General features: G+C 45.1%; 1 protein-coding gene across 4 annotated transcripts in view; it reads left to right on the forward strand.

Annotated features, from left to right (window-relative positions):
• The window catches only part of LOC147604236 (uncharacterized), an 81,361-nt gene that overhangs the window by 20,739 nt on the left and 43,430 nt on the right, over positions 1-17,192 (forward strand). For 3 of the 4 annotated variants that reach the window (XR_015265398.1, XR_015265400.1, XR_015265399.1), the window contains exons 4-5: positions 16,647-16,733; positions 16,823-16,933. The gene's annotated coding sequence lies outside the window, so the exon portion shown is untranslated. Of the gene's footprint in view, positions 1-16,646; positions 16,734-16,822; positions 16,934-17,192 lie in introns of those variants that run through there. The other variant, XM_086795165.1, reaches the window with a different exon arrangement.

The raw sequence follows: 17,192 nt of genomic DNA on the forward strand, positions 1-17,192 counted from the left end.
ATAATAATATTCTTTTAATTAATCTAGGATGATAGTTCCTAGAATATGGTAGGAAGTCCTCTTTTTATGCTTTGAATGAAATTATTTTATGCGTAATTTCTATAAAAATTTTGCCATAGCTCCGCTACTATGACTGATAAATCTTAATTTTTTTCTAAGAGATATGGCTCATTATTAAAGAAATAATTAGAATGGTCTCTAATTGGATCATCAATCCATAATGGTCTCTAATTGGATCATTAAGAAAATAATTAGAATGGTCTCTAATTGGATCATCAATCCATAATGGTCTCTAATTGGATCATTAAGAAAATAATTAGAATGGTCTCTAATTGGATCATCAATCCATAATGGATTGAATCATCAATATATATAAACTAAAAGCATAGAAAAAAGCCATTAATTTGGCCTCAAGCATAGCTTAATCTTGGATTAAGGAAAAGCCTTATGAAAAGCTTCATTTGGATTGAAGAGGGTCATGAGTATGACTATTTCTTAAGTGAGAAAGAGAGAAAAACCATTAGAATTAAATATAAATAGAATTTTATGTAATTCTTTACTATCATCAATTAATTAACTTCAATAGCATTTAAAAAACCATACCAATTAAGCTTCTCAAGCTTGAGAGGGGTTGAGAAGAGAGAATCATTGAGAAATTATAGAAAAGATCATAATTCACTATACTTATCTTATAATTTGTTTGATTCTTTGTTCACGGTAGAGGCCCCCAACCAATCAATTGGTTTAGTATGTTGATGGAGCCACCAATGGGGATTGAAGAAAGAGAGAAGTATCAAAAACTAGTGAATTATTAAAGAATTCACAGTTCTTGGCTTAGGTAGAGTAGAGTAACGATGCATAAGACATTATATTTTTTTCAACAAGGGGAGGTTCTATTTATAAGAAAATTTGAGCTCCTAACCAAACAAACTGATTCTAGAATTTTCCAAGTCAGTTAGGTCACTTTTTGACCATTTTTAGGTCAGTTAAGCTAACTTTTTGGAACTAGACTTGAATGAGGAGAGAGGAGAGATGAAATATCTCAATTTTTATGAGTTTAAAACTCATTCAAGCATGTGAAATATGCACCTCCTTTAAAGAACTCTCCTTCCTTACATATGTGTCATAGTTTCTTTTTACTAATAAACCTTATACATTTTTAACTCTTCATCTTATGTGAAATATGCACCTCCTTTAAAGAACTCCCCTTTCTTACATATGTGTTTTTTTTTTTTTACTAATAAACCTTGTACATTTTCAACTCTTCATCTTATGTGAGCATTTACTCATTTTTGGATACCCAAAATATCTCATATTTTTAATATTGCTCATAGTTTTTTACTAATAAACCTTGTACATTTTCAACTCTTCATCTTATGTGAAATATGCACCTCCTTTAAAGAACTCCTCTTCCTTACATATGTGTCATAGTTTTTTTTTAACTAATAAACCTTGTACATTTTCAACTCTTCATCTTATGTGAAATATGCACCTCCTTTAAAGAACTCCCCTTCCTTACATATGTGTTTTTTTTACTAATAAACCTTGTACATTTTCAACTCTTCATCGTATGTGAGCATTTACTCATTTTTGGATACCCAAAATATCTCATATTTTTAATATTGCTCATAGTTTTTTACTACCCTACACATGTATTGATGCTATTGGCCCATAGGAACCTTAATTGGACCATAGTCTAAAGATTTCTGAAAATCTAGACCCTTAGACTAAGGTTCTTTATACCTATTTCCAATTAATTCCAATTGCACATTTGAAAATTCTTTTTGAATTTCTGTTTCAGGGGAATTCATCTTAATTATATGAGATATTTTTCTATCCAAAAATATTCAAAATCTGAATATTCTCTCTCTAGAATATTTTCTCTCTCTAGGTTAAAACAGTTAGAAACAAGGTCTTTATATTTCTGAAGAGGGATTGATTACAGGGGAAGATACTAGACATCAAAAAGGGGGTTGGGGGAGGAATCTTACAACCCGTGTATGACCTGGATTGTGTTCTATCCATGGGATTGTCACGCCATGGAAGAGTCAGTATGCGTGCCGTGTCTTGCCTATGAGACTGTTACTCCATAAGGAGGCTCGTGCCTGGAACTGTGTTTTACCTATGGGACTGTCACTCCATAGGAAAACCAGGATTTATGTTTTATATCGTGCCATTTTTGTACTGACAGATATTTTATACTTGTTCCATGAACGGGAGATATGTCCATTATACTATTTGCACATGCACTCATGTTCTGCATGTTTGAAACTGTTTTCGCATGACTTGTATTTTTGTGTTTGCCTGTTTGACGTGTCATTTATTGAGCGGGGACGCCTGCCAGTGAGTCATGAAGTTTGCTCTGTCTTCTGACGAGATTTGTTGCATGTGAACAGGTGGTAAGTATATCGCACATGTTGGTTTAATATTTTATATTCTAACCTTTTGTTTTATAAGGTTATATGTTCACACTCACTTAAAAGTGGGCACCCCCTTTGGGCACCCACTTAGGGGCCAAGGTGGGGAGCCACACTTGATGTGTGTGTGTGTGTGGGGGTGGGTGCATGGTCACCTACCCACACCACCTTGGAACTGGCCGCCCACATGCAAACGTGGGGAGCCAGCCAAATCAAATAGTTTTTACTCCCCTTCCAACCTTTAAAAAAAGAAGCACCACGACCATCCTTCCACACACATGATCGTGCGCCTCCTCCCTTCATGTTGCGCCACCTTCACCTCTATCCTGTATACTGACGGCTGCCATCTTCAAGCGACTGTGCGCTTCACACACATCAAAACTGCTGCAGGCTGCCACCTCCATACAGCTACGCTGCTCCCTTGCAGGCGTCTCCCTCTGTCCAGCAGGCTGCGTTGAATCACCAGCAGGCTGCCTTCCCTTCTCCAGGCAACCTAGAAGGCGGTTGTGTGTTTTCTTTTTCATACGGACAGTACAGACTGCTGTTCTTTCAGCAGGCGGCTACCATCTTCAGCAAGCTGCGCTGAGCAGGCGGCTGCCACCTCCAGAAGGTTGTGCTGCTATCTTGAAAGGCGGCTGGTACCATCACTAGAGCAGACGGCGCTGTCCCTTGTTGCAGGCGCCTGTGTGCTCTCCTGCGCCTGTTTTCCAGCAGGTTGCCCTATTCACTGCAGGCGCCTACACCGCCTCCATCTCCTCTTTGTAGCCAGGGTGTTCATCTGCAGCCAGGCGACTATATATTGGTTGCTCTTCCACGCCTCTTTAGGTTGAGCCACCTTCTCCTATACATCTCGTGGCGTGCTCCTACGGCAAGGCGTTACCTCTCCTAAGGCGGCTGCTCCATCTCCTTTTTGCAAGAGGTTGCACTTCTTTTCCATTGGCGGCTACAAGAGGATTTTACACCTCCTAGGTGGCTACACCTTCTACACAGACACATCTGGGTATTGGACTTCCATCTGCCATCCACAAGTAAGTGAATTTTCAGATTTAAGTAAAGTACGTTGTGATAAATCTGATAAGGGATTCTCTCCACGGCAACACCCGTTCGGTGCCGGGTAGTCCAAGCTCTTGGAGAACCACGGTCCAAAAGTGCTGAGATCGGGAGAGCCAGGCGTTAGTACGGGAGCGCCTGTCTGTGCGTGGTCCTGGAACACCAGTGGGGCGCTCTCTGCGGAGTCTAGTGAAGGCACTGGACCGCAGAGACTGGCCCACGCAAGTGGTCGTTCTACTTCGAATTTCGACTTCGAGCCTCTTGTTTGGTACTGTATTCATTTGTACATGGACATCATCTGGTTCTTGGAACCCATGGAGCATTGTATTTGTTAAATACTCCCAATAAATATATCATATATTGAGGGGGGGGGGTCGGCCCGTTCCGGCCCCAGTACTGGTGTCCATCTATTTCATTTTATTTCATTTCAATTTCAAGTTGTTATTTAGTTGTCCATTTCAAATTGTGATATTAAGTTGTGCTATTACGCGTGTGGGTGTCCAACGGAGTCTATTCCCACTTGACGGGATCGGTTTCATTGGTATTTGAGGACGGTTGTTTCCCTCCTCCTAGTGGGGAAATGAACCTGTGTAATGGACACCCCGCTTCTAGCACACTTAACACATTGGACAGCCAAGGCAACCCTTTGGAAGTGCCTAATTCGAGGGGTCCATCTAGTGCGTCCCGTGGTTCTGATGCTCTGCGAGGAAGGCACAAGCCCCTTGAAAGGGTTAATGATAGTGAATCAAAGGGTCAACTGTCTCGAGGAAAGACAGTCATGCTAGAAGAAGAGCCTGATGCTATGAGGGCTGAATTGGAACATTTGAGAAAGCTTTTGCAGGCACAAGAGCAAGAGTTAAAATTTTTGCATGAAGATCTCCATGTGCAAAGTGCCATTGAAGCTCGGAAAGCTGATGCAATGGTAGATGTAACTTTTGAGTCCATGGCACGGTAAGTGGGCAAGAAGCCAAGGGAGTTGGCACTTGCCTACCTCCTCGGCAAAGGTGATATCAAAGAGGGGGACGATGGAGAGCTGAAATTCAGAAATCCACCTCGCTTGAAGCATGGAGATCCCGCATCTCAAAGGTTGAGGTCTTTTATGCAAAAGGAAGAGGTGATAGTCACCTCTCGTCATGCATCTTCTCCACAAGACACAAAGCCTGACAGGTATATGTATGCTAGTGCTCATGGAGGGCATGAAAGTCACATGCATTCAAGACATATATCCCATGGTAAGGTTGACAGGTCTCCCACTAGAAGAATTTTGCCTTGATGAAAGAAAGAGGAAGTTTCGCTCCGGACTGCAACCAGCATATCGTTCGGGCATTGAATTGCACCCGAAACATACTTTGCAACAGCTCACAGCTTCTGCTCTTGCTACGGAGCAATTGGTGCTCAAAATTAAGCAGGATCAAGGCGGTTCTGAGGGGAAAGACAAGGCTGTCCCAAATCTACAAAAGGGTGGACAGCCACCTAAAAAAAACTTCCGGGAGACCCACAAGGGTGGTAGAGCTGAAAATACCACATCGAAAGATTAGGGCCCAAAGAAGAACAAATTCGGCTTAACCCCGGAGCAAAGAGAGCAATATGCCAAGGAGGGAAAATGTTTTTCTTGTGGTAGCAAAGAGCACATGTTTAGACAGTGCCCTGACCGCGAGGACAAGCAGACCAAGGCTAATGTACATGCAGTTCCTGATGTGCAAGGAAATACAAGTCATGATGCAAAAGAGCGGATGGTATGCAAGGCTTGGGGACAAATCAAGGATCAGCCCGCCTTATTCATGTTTGATGATTGTGCAACCGATAACTTCATCTCTATGCAAACAGCAGCTGCATTGGGTATTGAGGTTGAGAACATGGGACCTCAGATTGAAGCTGAAGCTGCATTTATTGGTAAAGAGGTGCAGGTTGTGATGTATTGTTGGGCAAGCCGTGGCATCATAGGCTTGAGCTCCGTAAAGAGTACAAGACCAATATGATTTCTTTTATGCATAAAGGCCGCATGCATTTTATTGATGCTGGCAAAGAAGGGGATTCCATCCCACTTGTATCACACATCCAAATTAATAAAGCAATCAAAAAGAGTCTTTCTGCGTACTTGGTTTTTGTTCGTCATAGCCTTGTGTCAAATCATCAAAATGTGGATGCTATGACTAATGATAGGCTGAATTTTCTTCATGCATTCAACGATTGTTTTGCTGATTCATTGCCAGGTGAATTACCTCCCCAAAGGCCCGAAGATCATCGCATAGATCTTGTGCCAGGTAGTTCTCCTCCTGAGTGCTGCACAACAAGAAGAGATCATGAAGCAGGTAAATGAGCTTTTAGAGAAAGGTTTGGTTCAGCCCAGTTCCTCACCTTATTGCTCTCCTGTGCTTCTTGTTCAAAGGAAGGACGGATCATTCCGCATGTGTGTGGACTATAGAGCTTTAAACAAGCTTACCATCAAGAACAGATTCCCAATTCCACGTATTGACGACATTTTGGATAACCTTGATGGTTCAGCTTGTTTTAGCAAACTTGATTTGAAGAGTGGTTATCACCAAATACGAGTGGTGCCACAAGATGTCCATAAAACTGCATTCAAGACAGCCTTTGGATTATATGAATTTTTGGTAATGCCTTTTGGTCTCACCAATGCTCCTGCTACGTTTAATCGTATGATGGATAGGATATTCCGACCCCATCGCAAATTTACAGGAGTATTCTTTGATGATATCTTGGTTTTCTCCAAGAATGAGCAGGAACACAGAACTCATTTGGTCACAGTGTTCGAAGAGTTGCGGAAGCATAAACTTTTCATTAATGGCAAGAAAAGTGAGTTCTTCCTTTCAGAGATACATTATCTGGGTCATATTGTATCCAAAGATGGAGTAACAATGGATCCTGCAAAGATAGAGACCATTCGGAATTTTCCCGAATTGCAAAACGTACATCAAGTACGTAGTTTTCTGGGATTATGTTCGTACTATAGGCGTTTCATAAGGCATTTTCCTATGATAGCCACCCCTTTACATGATCTCACAAAGAAGAAAACCACTTTCAAATGGACTTCAAAAGAACAAGATGCTTTCTTGCAGCTCAAGCATACTATCATATGTGGTCCAGTTTTGATTGTTCCTGACTTGCACAAGTCATTCGTAGTTGAATGTGATGCTTGTGGTGATTGTATAGGAGCTGTCCTAAATCAAGAAGGGCATGCAGTTGCATACGAGAGCCGTCGTTTGCATGATGCTGAGCTTCATATGGATATCTATGAGAAAGAGCGCTTGGCTGTAATTCATGCTTTAAAGATATGGAAACATTATCTTCTTGGGGCTGAATTTGTAGTCATGACAGATCATCAAAGCTTGAGATATTTTCTATCTCAAACAAAGCTTTCAGAGAAGCAGATGAGAATGGCAAACTTTCTTTCCATGTTTCATTTTCAGATTGTGCATACTCCAGGAAAGAAAAATATGGTGGCCGATGCATTATCCAGGAGGCCTTATGTAGCTGCAGTCTCAGTGGCCTCTCATGGGGACTTATCTGCCATGCGCGATTTGTATCATTTGGATGCTGATTTTTGCCATATATGGACTGATTTGATGGCTGGTCATTCACATGCCTCTTATGCTATCAACGAGGGTTATCTTATGAAGGATAATTGCTTGTGTGGTGAAGGATTTGCGTCCAAAGGTTATGGACGAATGTCACGCTCCACCTTATGCTGGTCATAGAGGTATCATGCCTACTACGCGCATGATTCAGAGATATTTCTTTTGGCCAAGCATGCGTAAAGACATTGAGGCTTATGTGCGTGCATGTATTACTTGCCAAAAGGTGAAATTTAATAGGCAAAAACCTCCAGGTTTGCTTCAGCTTGGATTTATTGAAGTGTTATGTGGCAGATCAAAAGACTGCATGGGAGAAGTATCTTCCACTTGTTGAGTTTGCCTACAACAATACGATCCATGCCTCCACAGGAAAGGCTTCATTTGAGATTATTTATGGCAGAGTGGTATTGCCACCCATCCTTCGTACAAAGGATGAGATTTTTGCAGCTGATGAATATGTTCGTGACTTGGATGTAGCCTTTGGTCAGGTGCGGACAGCCATTGCAAGGTCACAAGATAAGCATAAAATGGTTGCCGACAAGCATAGACGGGCCATGCAAGTCAAAGAAGGTGATTGGGTTTTATTGAAATTTGAGAAAGCCAGGCTTCGGAAGAGGCCAGGACGAGAAGGATCATATCCTAAGCTTTCTCCTCGCTATTATGGACCCTTCAAGGTGATTCAGAAGATCAATGAAGTGTCATACATGCTTGCTTTACCTAGTCACTTAGTCACTGGAAGATTCACAATGCATTTCATGTGAGTCTATTTCGGAAATATGTGGGGCCAGATCTTGACGAGCCTGTCACAGAAGATCCACCAGAGATTGATGAGCTTGAGGAGATCCTCTAGCCAGAACAGATTGCTTTCCACAAGGAGAGAAAGCTACTTGCAGGAAAGCTTTCCAGGAGATACCTTGTGAAGTTTAAGAATTATTTGCCTGTTGATGCAAAGTGGGTAAATGAGGATTATTTTGTTGATTACCCACACTTGTTGCAGGCATATCTTGAGGCTTTTCAGTTGAGGACAACTCTTTAGAAGCCCGGGGGGATGTCACCAATTGGCCGACCATTTGGTACATCTCCAATTTTTGTGTCTCGTTCACTTGAGGTCAGGCCGGTGTCTCATGTGAAGAGGCCAGTTTTCTTGCTTGACATGGACGGGAGCCAGACTGGTGCCACCCGTGTATGACCTGGACTGTGTTCTATCCATGGGATTGTCACGCCATGGAAGAGTCAGTATGCATGCCGTGTCTTGCCTATGAGACTGTCACTCCATAAGGAGGCTCGTGCCTGGAACTGTGTTTTACCTATGGGACTGTCACTCCATAGGAAGACCAGGATTTATGTTTTATATCGTGCCATTTTTGTGCCGACACATATTTTGTACTTGTTCCATGAACGGGAGATATGTCCATTATACTATTTGCACATGCACTCATGTTCTGCATGTTTGAAACTGTTTTCGCATGACTTGTATTTTTGTGTTTGCCTGTTTGACGTGTCATTTATTGAGCGGGGACGCCTGCCAGTGAGTCATGAAGTTTGCTCTATCTTCTGACGAGATTTGTTGCATGTGAACAGGTAGTAAGTATATCGCACATGTTGGTTTAATATTTTATATTCTAACCTTTTGTTTTATAAGGTTATATGTTCACACTCACTTAAAAGTGGGCACCCCCTTTGGGCACCCACTTGGGGACCAAGGTGGGGAGCCACACTTGACGTGTGTGTGTGTGGGGGTGGGTGCATGGTCACCTACCCACACCACCTTGGAACTGGCCGCCCACATGCAAACGTGGGGAGCCAGCCAAATCAAATAGTTTTTACTCCCCTTCCAACCTTTAAAAAAAGAAGCACCACGACCATCCTTCCACACACATGATCGTGCGCCTCCTCCCTTCATGTTGCGCCACCTTCACCTCTATCCTGTATACTGACGGCTGCCATCTTCAAGCGACTGTGCGCTTCACACACATCAGAACTGCTGCAGGCTGCCACCTCCATACAGCTACGCTGCTCCCTTGCAGGCGTCTCCCTCTGTCCAGCAGGCTGCGTTGAATCACCAGCAGGCTGCCCTCCCTTCTCCAGGCAACCTAGAAGGCGGTTGTGTGTTTTCTTTTTCATACGGACAGTACAGACTGCTGTTCTTTCAGCAGGCGGCTACCATCTTCAGCAAGCTGCGCTGAGCAGGCGGCTGCCACCTCCAGAAGGTTGTGCTGCTATCTTCAAAGGCGGCTGGTACCATCACTAGAGCAGACGGCGCTGTCCCTTGCAGGCGCCTGTGTGCTCTCCTGCGCCTGTTTTCCAGCAGGTTGCCCTATTCACTGCAGGCGCCTACACCGCCTCCATCTCCTCTTTGTAGCCAGGGTGTTCATCTGCAGCCAGGCGACTATATATTGGTTGCTCTTCCACGCCTCTTTAGGCTGAGCCACCTTCTCCTATACATCTGGTGGCTGTGTTCCTACGGCAAGGCGTTACCTCTCCTAAGGCGGCTGTCACCAATTGGCCGACCATTTGGTCCATCTCCAGTTTTTGCGTCTCGTTCACTTGAGGCCAGGCCGGTGTCTCATGTGAAGAGGCCAGAATTTTTGCTGACATGGACGGGAGCCAGACTGGTGCCACCCGTGTGTTAGCAGGTTGGTGTCGTATGGACGGGAGCCAGACCAGTGCCACCCGTGTATGACCTGGACTGTGTTCGATCCATGGGATTGTCACGCCATGGAAGAGCCAGTATTCGTGCCGTGTTTTGCCTATGGGACTGTCACACCATAGGGAGACTCGTGCCTGGAACTGTGTCTTACCTATGGGACTGTCGCTCCATAGGAAGACCAGGATTTTATGTTTTTATGTCGTGCCAGTTTTGTGCCGACAGATATTTTGTACTTGTTCCATGAACGGGAGATATGTCCATGTTACTTTTTGCACATGCACACATATTTTGCATGTTTGAAACTGTTTTCGCATGACATGTATTTGTGTGTTTGCCTGCTTGACGTGTTACTTACTGAGCGGGGACGCCTGCCAGTGAGTCGTGAAGTCTGCTCTGTATTCTGACAAGTTTTGGTGCATGTGAACAGGTGGTAAGTATGTCGCACATGTTGTTTTAATATTTTTTATTCTAACCCTTTATTTTATAAGGTTAGGTGTTCACACTTATTTAAAAGTGGGCACCTCCTTTTGGGCACCCACTTTGGGGCCAAGGTGGGGAGCCCCACTTTTAAGTGAGTGTGGGGGTGGGCATGGTCACCTACCCCCACTAATCCCCCACATGCATGCGTGGGTATCACCAAAGTTAACTCCACTATAATTTTATTAAAGAAGATTTCCTCCTTCAAGCGTGAGGATCCATCGCATCTTTTTGGCGTTGATTTCATCACCCGGTGATCACCTACGTTTGCTGTCGAATCAGCTGCTCCACCACCCATATCCTCCAGCCGGCTGCTCCTCCAATAGGCGGCTGCCTTCCCTGCACAACGATTGCTGCAGTGCTCTTTGCTGCTGGCTGCGCCTACCTCTCTACAGGTGGCTGAGTGCTCTTTGCTGCTGGCTGCGCCTACCTCTACAGGTGGCTGAGTGTTGTTGCAGGCAACTGTTTGCTCGAGTTGCTCTCTCTCCCAGGCGGCTGGCTGTATTGTACTACAGGCGGCTGCTCACCTCACATACAAGCAACTTCACCTTGATTGCTGGCGACTGCTTCTCCTTTCCCAGCCAGGTGCCCATCACATGCTCTGCCTACACAGAGTTGGCTGCCTCCATCTGAAGGCCACGCCTCACTCAACTGCTCCTCTCCTGCAGGCAACTCTGCCATCTCAACAAAGGGGTTGCTCTTACTGTCCAGCAGGCTGCAAGTGACTGTGCACTCCTTCTCCAATCAGCAGGCGGCTGTGTCCTTTGTGGTGGTACATCCTCTCCACTGGTGTTCTACAGGGAGACTTCGCATCACCTGGGTGACTTCATCAAACCACAAGTATTGGTTTTCTATCAACCATCTACAAGTAAGTGATTTTCAGATTTGAGTAAAGTATTTTATGTTTAAATCTGATAAAGGATTCATCCCGCTCGGCCAACACCCGTTCGGTGCCGGGTTGTCCAAGCTATATTGGCAAACCTCGGTCCAAAGGTGCTGAGATCGGGAGAGCCAGGCGTTAGTACGAGAGCGCCTGTTTGTGCGTGGTCTCGGAACACCAGTGAGGCGCTCTCCGCGAGTCCAGTGAAAGCACAGGACCGTAGCGATTGGACCACACTAGTGGTCGTTCTGCTTCGAGCTTCTACATTGAAATTCGAGCCTATTTGTTTGGTACTGTTTTCATATGTACATGGACATTATCTGGTTCTTGGAACCCATGGAGCATTGTATTTATTAAATACTCCCAATAAATATATCATATATTGAGGGGGGGGTCGGCCCGTTCCGGCCCCAGTGCTGGTGTCCATCTTTCCATTTCATTTCATTTAATTTCAAGTTGTTTTAAGTTGTCCATTTCAAATTTGTGGTTTTAAAGTTGTGCTATTAAGCGTGTGGGTGTCCAACGGAGTCTTTCCCACTTGACGGGATCGGTTTCAGCGGCTGCTCCATCTCCTTTTTGCAAGAGGTTGCACTTCTTTTCCATTGGCAGCTACAAGAGGATTTTACACCTCCTAGGTGGCTACACCTTCTACACAGACACATCTGGGTATTGGACTTCCATCTGCCATCCACAAGTAAGTGAATTTTCAGATTTAAGTAAAGTACGTTGTGATAAATCTGATAAGGGATTCTCTCCACGGCAACACCCGTTCGGTGCCGGGTAGTCCAAGCTCTTGGAGAACCACGGTCCAAAAGTGCTGAGATCGGGAGAGCCAGGCGTTAGTACGGGAGCGCCTGTCTGTGCGTGGTCCTGGAACACCAGTGGGGCGCTCTCTACGGAGTCCAGTGAAGGCACTGGACCGCAGAGACTGGACCACGCAAGTGGTCGTTCTACTTCGAATTTCGACTTCGAGCCTCTTGTTTGGTACTGTATTCATTTGTACATGGACATCATCTGGTTCTTGGAACCCATGGAGCATTGTATTTGTTAAATACTCCCAATAAATATATCATATATTGAGGGGGGGGGGTCGGCCCATTCCGGCCCGAGTGCTGGTGTCCATCTATTTCATTTTATTTCATTTCAATTTCAAGTTGTTATTTAGTTGTCCATTTCAAATTGTGATATTAAGTTGTGCTATTACGCGTGTGGGTGTCCAACGAAGTCTATTCCCACTTGACGGGATCGGTTTCCCGGGGCCAACGATCTCCATGGTGGTAGCCCACTCCGCCGCAAGCACATCCGCGCTCTTCCCAGTGCCGGATGCATCATGAGATGAGATGAAGTACATCTCTCCGCGGGAATATGCAACCATGCCGTGAATACTCCTCTTGCGGGTGTCACGCCATCCATCCATTATGAGGGAGACTCCGTTCCTCTCCCATTGCCGCTTTGTGTTGTCGGCTGCTTGCTCTACAATGCGCTTCTCCTTCTCGAGGAATATAGTGCGCAAGCTCTCGGATGAGGGGGGCGTATAGGTTGAGCCGTACTCCCCAATCTTCTTAACCATGACCTTGAAGTATTCCGACCTATTCGAGAAAGTAATTTACTAATGAGAAGGGGACTAGGATGATGAAAACATGAATGATGAATTGGCAATGATCGATTGCACTTACCTAGCCGCTTGAAAGGCAATGTGGTCGTGGAAGAAGAAGCGGCCACCGCCATATCCACCTCCTCCTTCAACTTGGGGTTCCAATTCTCCCCAAGTGTAGATTGTCGCCGTGGGCCACATAATGATTGAGAGGCCGTGGAGATGGAGGGTGCCGGCGTCGTGGATGGAGTAACATTCCGACTTGATGGTGAAGGTGATGGTGTGCATGATCCCGATCCACCACATGACTCCATTGTAGAGGCTTGAGTTCCTCTCCCCATCGTCGCGGGATCCACGGCCACTCGTGGTGTCCTTCTTGTCGCTTCGACCGCTTCGTAGATGCTAAGCTTGTCAAGAAGTGCCCGTCTCTTCTCGGGCGTGACATTCGTGCAAAACCTCACCTCATGCCCACTCTCATGCAAGAGGTGGGCTCGCACTTTGTCGGCGCCACCCGATCGCCGGTACGGGCAAAGCTTGCATACCCATGGCCGAGAACCGCCTCCATGAGCGGATGGGGTGTAGTTAACCTCCTCCCACCATGTCCATCTCGTTGTCCTTCTACGAGAAGCCCCGGCACGTGAGGAGGATGCCATGGTTGTAGATGGCTTGACTCTTGAGCCTTGAGGAATGAGAGAGAGAGAGAGAGAGAGAGAGAGGCCTAGAGGCTTGGAAGTTGGAAGACTCAAGAGGCTTGAAAGTTGAGGGAGAGGTGAGAGAAATGAAAATGAAATGAAATGAAATGAAATGTTATATTAACGTCTTCAAAAGGCCATAATGACCTATGAGACCAAAAGTTACATCATGGTGGACCAGAGAGAGAGAGAGAGAGAGAGAGAGAGAGAGAGAGAGAGAGGCCTAGAGCCTAGAGGCTTGGAAGTTGGAAGACTCAAGAGGCTTGAGGGAGAGGTGAGAGAGAGAGAGAGAGAGAGAGAGAGTCTAGATTCTAGAATCTAGATAGTAGGGCGGCGGCCCGCGGGCCTTGTGTGAGAGCCTAGAGGCTTGGAACTTGGAAGTTGGAAGCTAGAAGAAGCTTGAAAGCTTGAGCCTTGAGAGTTGAGTGTGCTTGTAGCCTCAAAGGCTCAAGGCTCAAGGGCCAAGGCCCAAGGCCAAGCCAACAGCCATAAACGGCTAGAAACGGCAAGCGCAACGGCCAAAAACGGCGAGCGCAACGGCAAAAAAACAGCCAGCAACGGCTCTCTGCCGTCCCCTCACAGAGCCGTCCCCCACCGGCATCCCCGACCCTGCGGCGTCCCTGTCCCCGTCCCCTGTGAGTGACGCATCGTGGGGGACGTTTGTCCGTCCTCGTCGCTGTTCCGTCCCGATTCGCCGTCCCCTCGTTCCAAGCAGCCGTCCCTTCCGTCCCCTGTGACTACGTTGTGCTTATTCTTTCTATCTTTAGCGGTGCATTTGCCCTATCAACTACTTATTTGCTGTACTATTCTTTCTATTTGCTACTTCCCTTAGTGCTAGGCTTCATTATGGCTGAGTCTGCCCTGCATCTCCGGAGGTTTGACAGAAACTTAGTATGAAGGGCTTTGTGTGAATATATGCTCTTATGTGTGTGTGTGTGTGTGGAGTGCGTGTGTGAGAGCATATCTTGATACAAAGTTCTACACCCACTATTGGGCACTGATGACGTTAGTGGGGATGTCGTTGTATCTAGTCCATACTATGCATAATGGAGTTGATAGTTATATAGTCTTGTGGGTTGACTACCATGAGTATATAACATGCACGTTCTTAAAAGGTGAGTTTGGGCATGTTCCTGGATTCATCTAGGTACATATATAAGCCAATAGTCAGAAAGATCATTTGTAAAGTAAGGGATGTAATCTTTGTCATGGATAGAGAGTTAAAGGGTTTCTTCTGTTGCTACCACGTCAAGTACTATACATGTTGATTCTGAAAATCACAAAAAAGCGAGGGATAAAAACATACTTTACATGTGAAAATCTGAGAAATAAAATCAAGAGGAGGACCTGCCACTGCTCCGTGTATAAAAGGAGGTTGACTTTATCGAACTCTGTCTTCCTTGCAATTTTGTCCCATGCTGAACAGTAAAGAGCAATGCTTTTTTTGGTTTTGTTTTTCTTAATATAGAGAAAAGCAAATCAATGCATTTTCCCCAGAAAAAACAAGTCTTTATTTAAATGTGCTTACTTAAACTTTGCATGGCTTCATTCATGGCATGAGCCTCTCTGCCCACACACACTTTCTTTTCTGCATGCACTGTTTCTGCCCGTACATGCACCCCCTCTTATTTCTGGTCGCCTTCAGTAGACACACCTACCTCTGCTTGTTGCTCTTCTGCATGCTGCGATATGGCCGCCCACCTGTATGGCCTGATGATGTGGTCTGTGCGGCCTGCTGACGTGGCTGTATAGCCTGCCATGTGGCCTGTACGGCCTGTACAGGTGGCCGTGTTTTCTTAACCTCTGACTGCCTGCTCCATCTATGCCGCCTATGCATACCATGAGCTACACGGAGCATCTCTGCAGCTGGGTATGAGATAGAGGTTTTATCCTAGGGTTTCCATGGACAAAATAGAGGTTTCAGATCTGCACCTCTCTCGTATAATTCTCTTACCTGAGAATCCATGTGCTTCCTACCATGACAACATAACCCTAAAAAGCATACGTTTTTTTTTTCCTGGGATGAGAACTTAGGCATGTCGTAGAGAAATACCTTCAACGAGTATGCATCAAATCAACCTCAGCACAATAGCATAGAGAATACTTGGTTCTTGCGAATCCATGAAAAGCAAAATGGAAAAGCTTACTCATACCTCCCGTGCATGGCCATACCTTACGTGTTTAGGTGGCTTTTATACCAAGTGTAACAACCCCATAGATCTCCTAAACAAGAACACTTGTGATTAGTACAAACCCCCTAAGAGGGGTGCAAGCTAGCTCACTTCCCAACCATACGTCTGCTTTGAACTGCCCCCAAGCTAGGGGCCAATGTTTGACTCCTAGAGATCCATGCCTGACAACTTGGCAATCCTTCCAGCTGCATCTGCCTCATAGAGGCTCCAGGCAAGCCTATAATAATCTATTTGTGCTTGCTTTGCCACAATTGTGGCTGGAGTCTTGGTCAGGACTTAGGCCAGAAGTGAGGCTACATCAATAATAACCCATGTTTCACTTATATGGTGTTCATTGTTGTTAAACAACCAAGCTGTTTAAATAGCCAACACACATGGATTTATTAATAATAACCCTAGCTCCCGATATTAGCATGCTTCCTCCTAATCATAGGGCTCCCCTAACTGTGCCAGATTAGGCCACTAATCCCAAGGATTAGTACCAAGTAACATGACAGCAAGGCGGGCATCATCTGTTGGGGTTGCGAAAGGGCAACGCAGAGATGGCACACTGTAGGCTTATATAAGAGAACTAGCGACAGAGCACCAACAGTAGACGACCAGAACTATGATGGAATGGGTAATTGACAGAGCCTCTGGATGGAAGCAATAGACGTATGCAGCTGACCTCTTCTCATCACGAACAAAAACGCTGTGTGCTAGGACCTCCTAGTCCAAGTCAAATGTCTCTTCCATTTGAGCTATCACCTCATTGGCCCTGCTAAACACATTTCCACTACCAAAGTGTGAACATTTCCAATAGTATTATGCGTGGCATGTGTTTTTCTATCTAACCGAGGGTGGATAGCTCATAGTAGCTGCAAGCTTAGAGAACAATGCGTGTGAAATGTATGCTGTTTCCGAAAATTAAAAAAATCTATTCAATATGTGGGTATCATGGTTACCTTGTGTTTTTCTATCCATCCAAGGGCAGATAGCTCATAGTACCTGCAGGCTTAGAAACACAATGCATGTGAAATGTGTGCTGTTGCCAAAAATAAAAATAATCGATTCAATGTACAGTAGCTGCCCACTCATATTTTTCCTTTTTTTTTTCAGAGGCAGCATGACAAAAAACCTGAAAGAGATGACACAGAAGACTTGGTTGAGGAGAAAACTATTAGGGCTGTTTATGCTCAGATGAAGGTGTGTGCGTTTGAGAAATTTTTGATTGAGTGGCTATTCCTGCATGTCTTTAATCAAGCAGGGGCTAAACAGATGATTTGGCACAGCAGTCTTTGCGGTCCGAACCACCTGTTGGAGATGTTGGGATGACTGATTTCCTTGATGCTATGAGGTCTGAAGTTAGGCGCGCTGTGACTGACATCAGGATGGAGCTAGAGGAGGTAAGGCATTGCCCCAATAACACAATGAAAAGAAATTTTGCCTTCATTAGTGTGAAGGTGCTTCCATGGGTTCTGTGGCTGGGTGTGGATGATATTGTGCAGTTTCAACACTTTCAAAACATACACACATGGATTAAGGTTTTGGACCTGTACCAAGTGTGCTTAACAATGATTTCTCAATCAGCTTTAGCCTGCAAAACTGAAACTACAGTTACGTCATTGGATCTTCTTGGAGGGGTTTGCTGGCTCGCCGCCAAGC

Source organism: Cibotium barometz, chromosome 62, assembly GCF_041138505.1.
Source record: "Cibotium barometz isolate CiBa-2024 chromosome 62, ASM4113850v1, whole genome shotgun sequence".
NCBI lineage: Eukaryota > Viridiplantae > Streptophyta > Polypodiopsida > Cyatheales > Cibotiaceae > Cibotium > Cibotium barometz.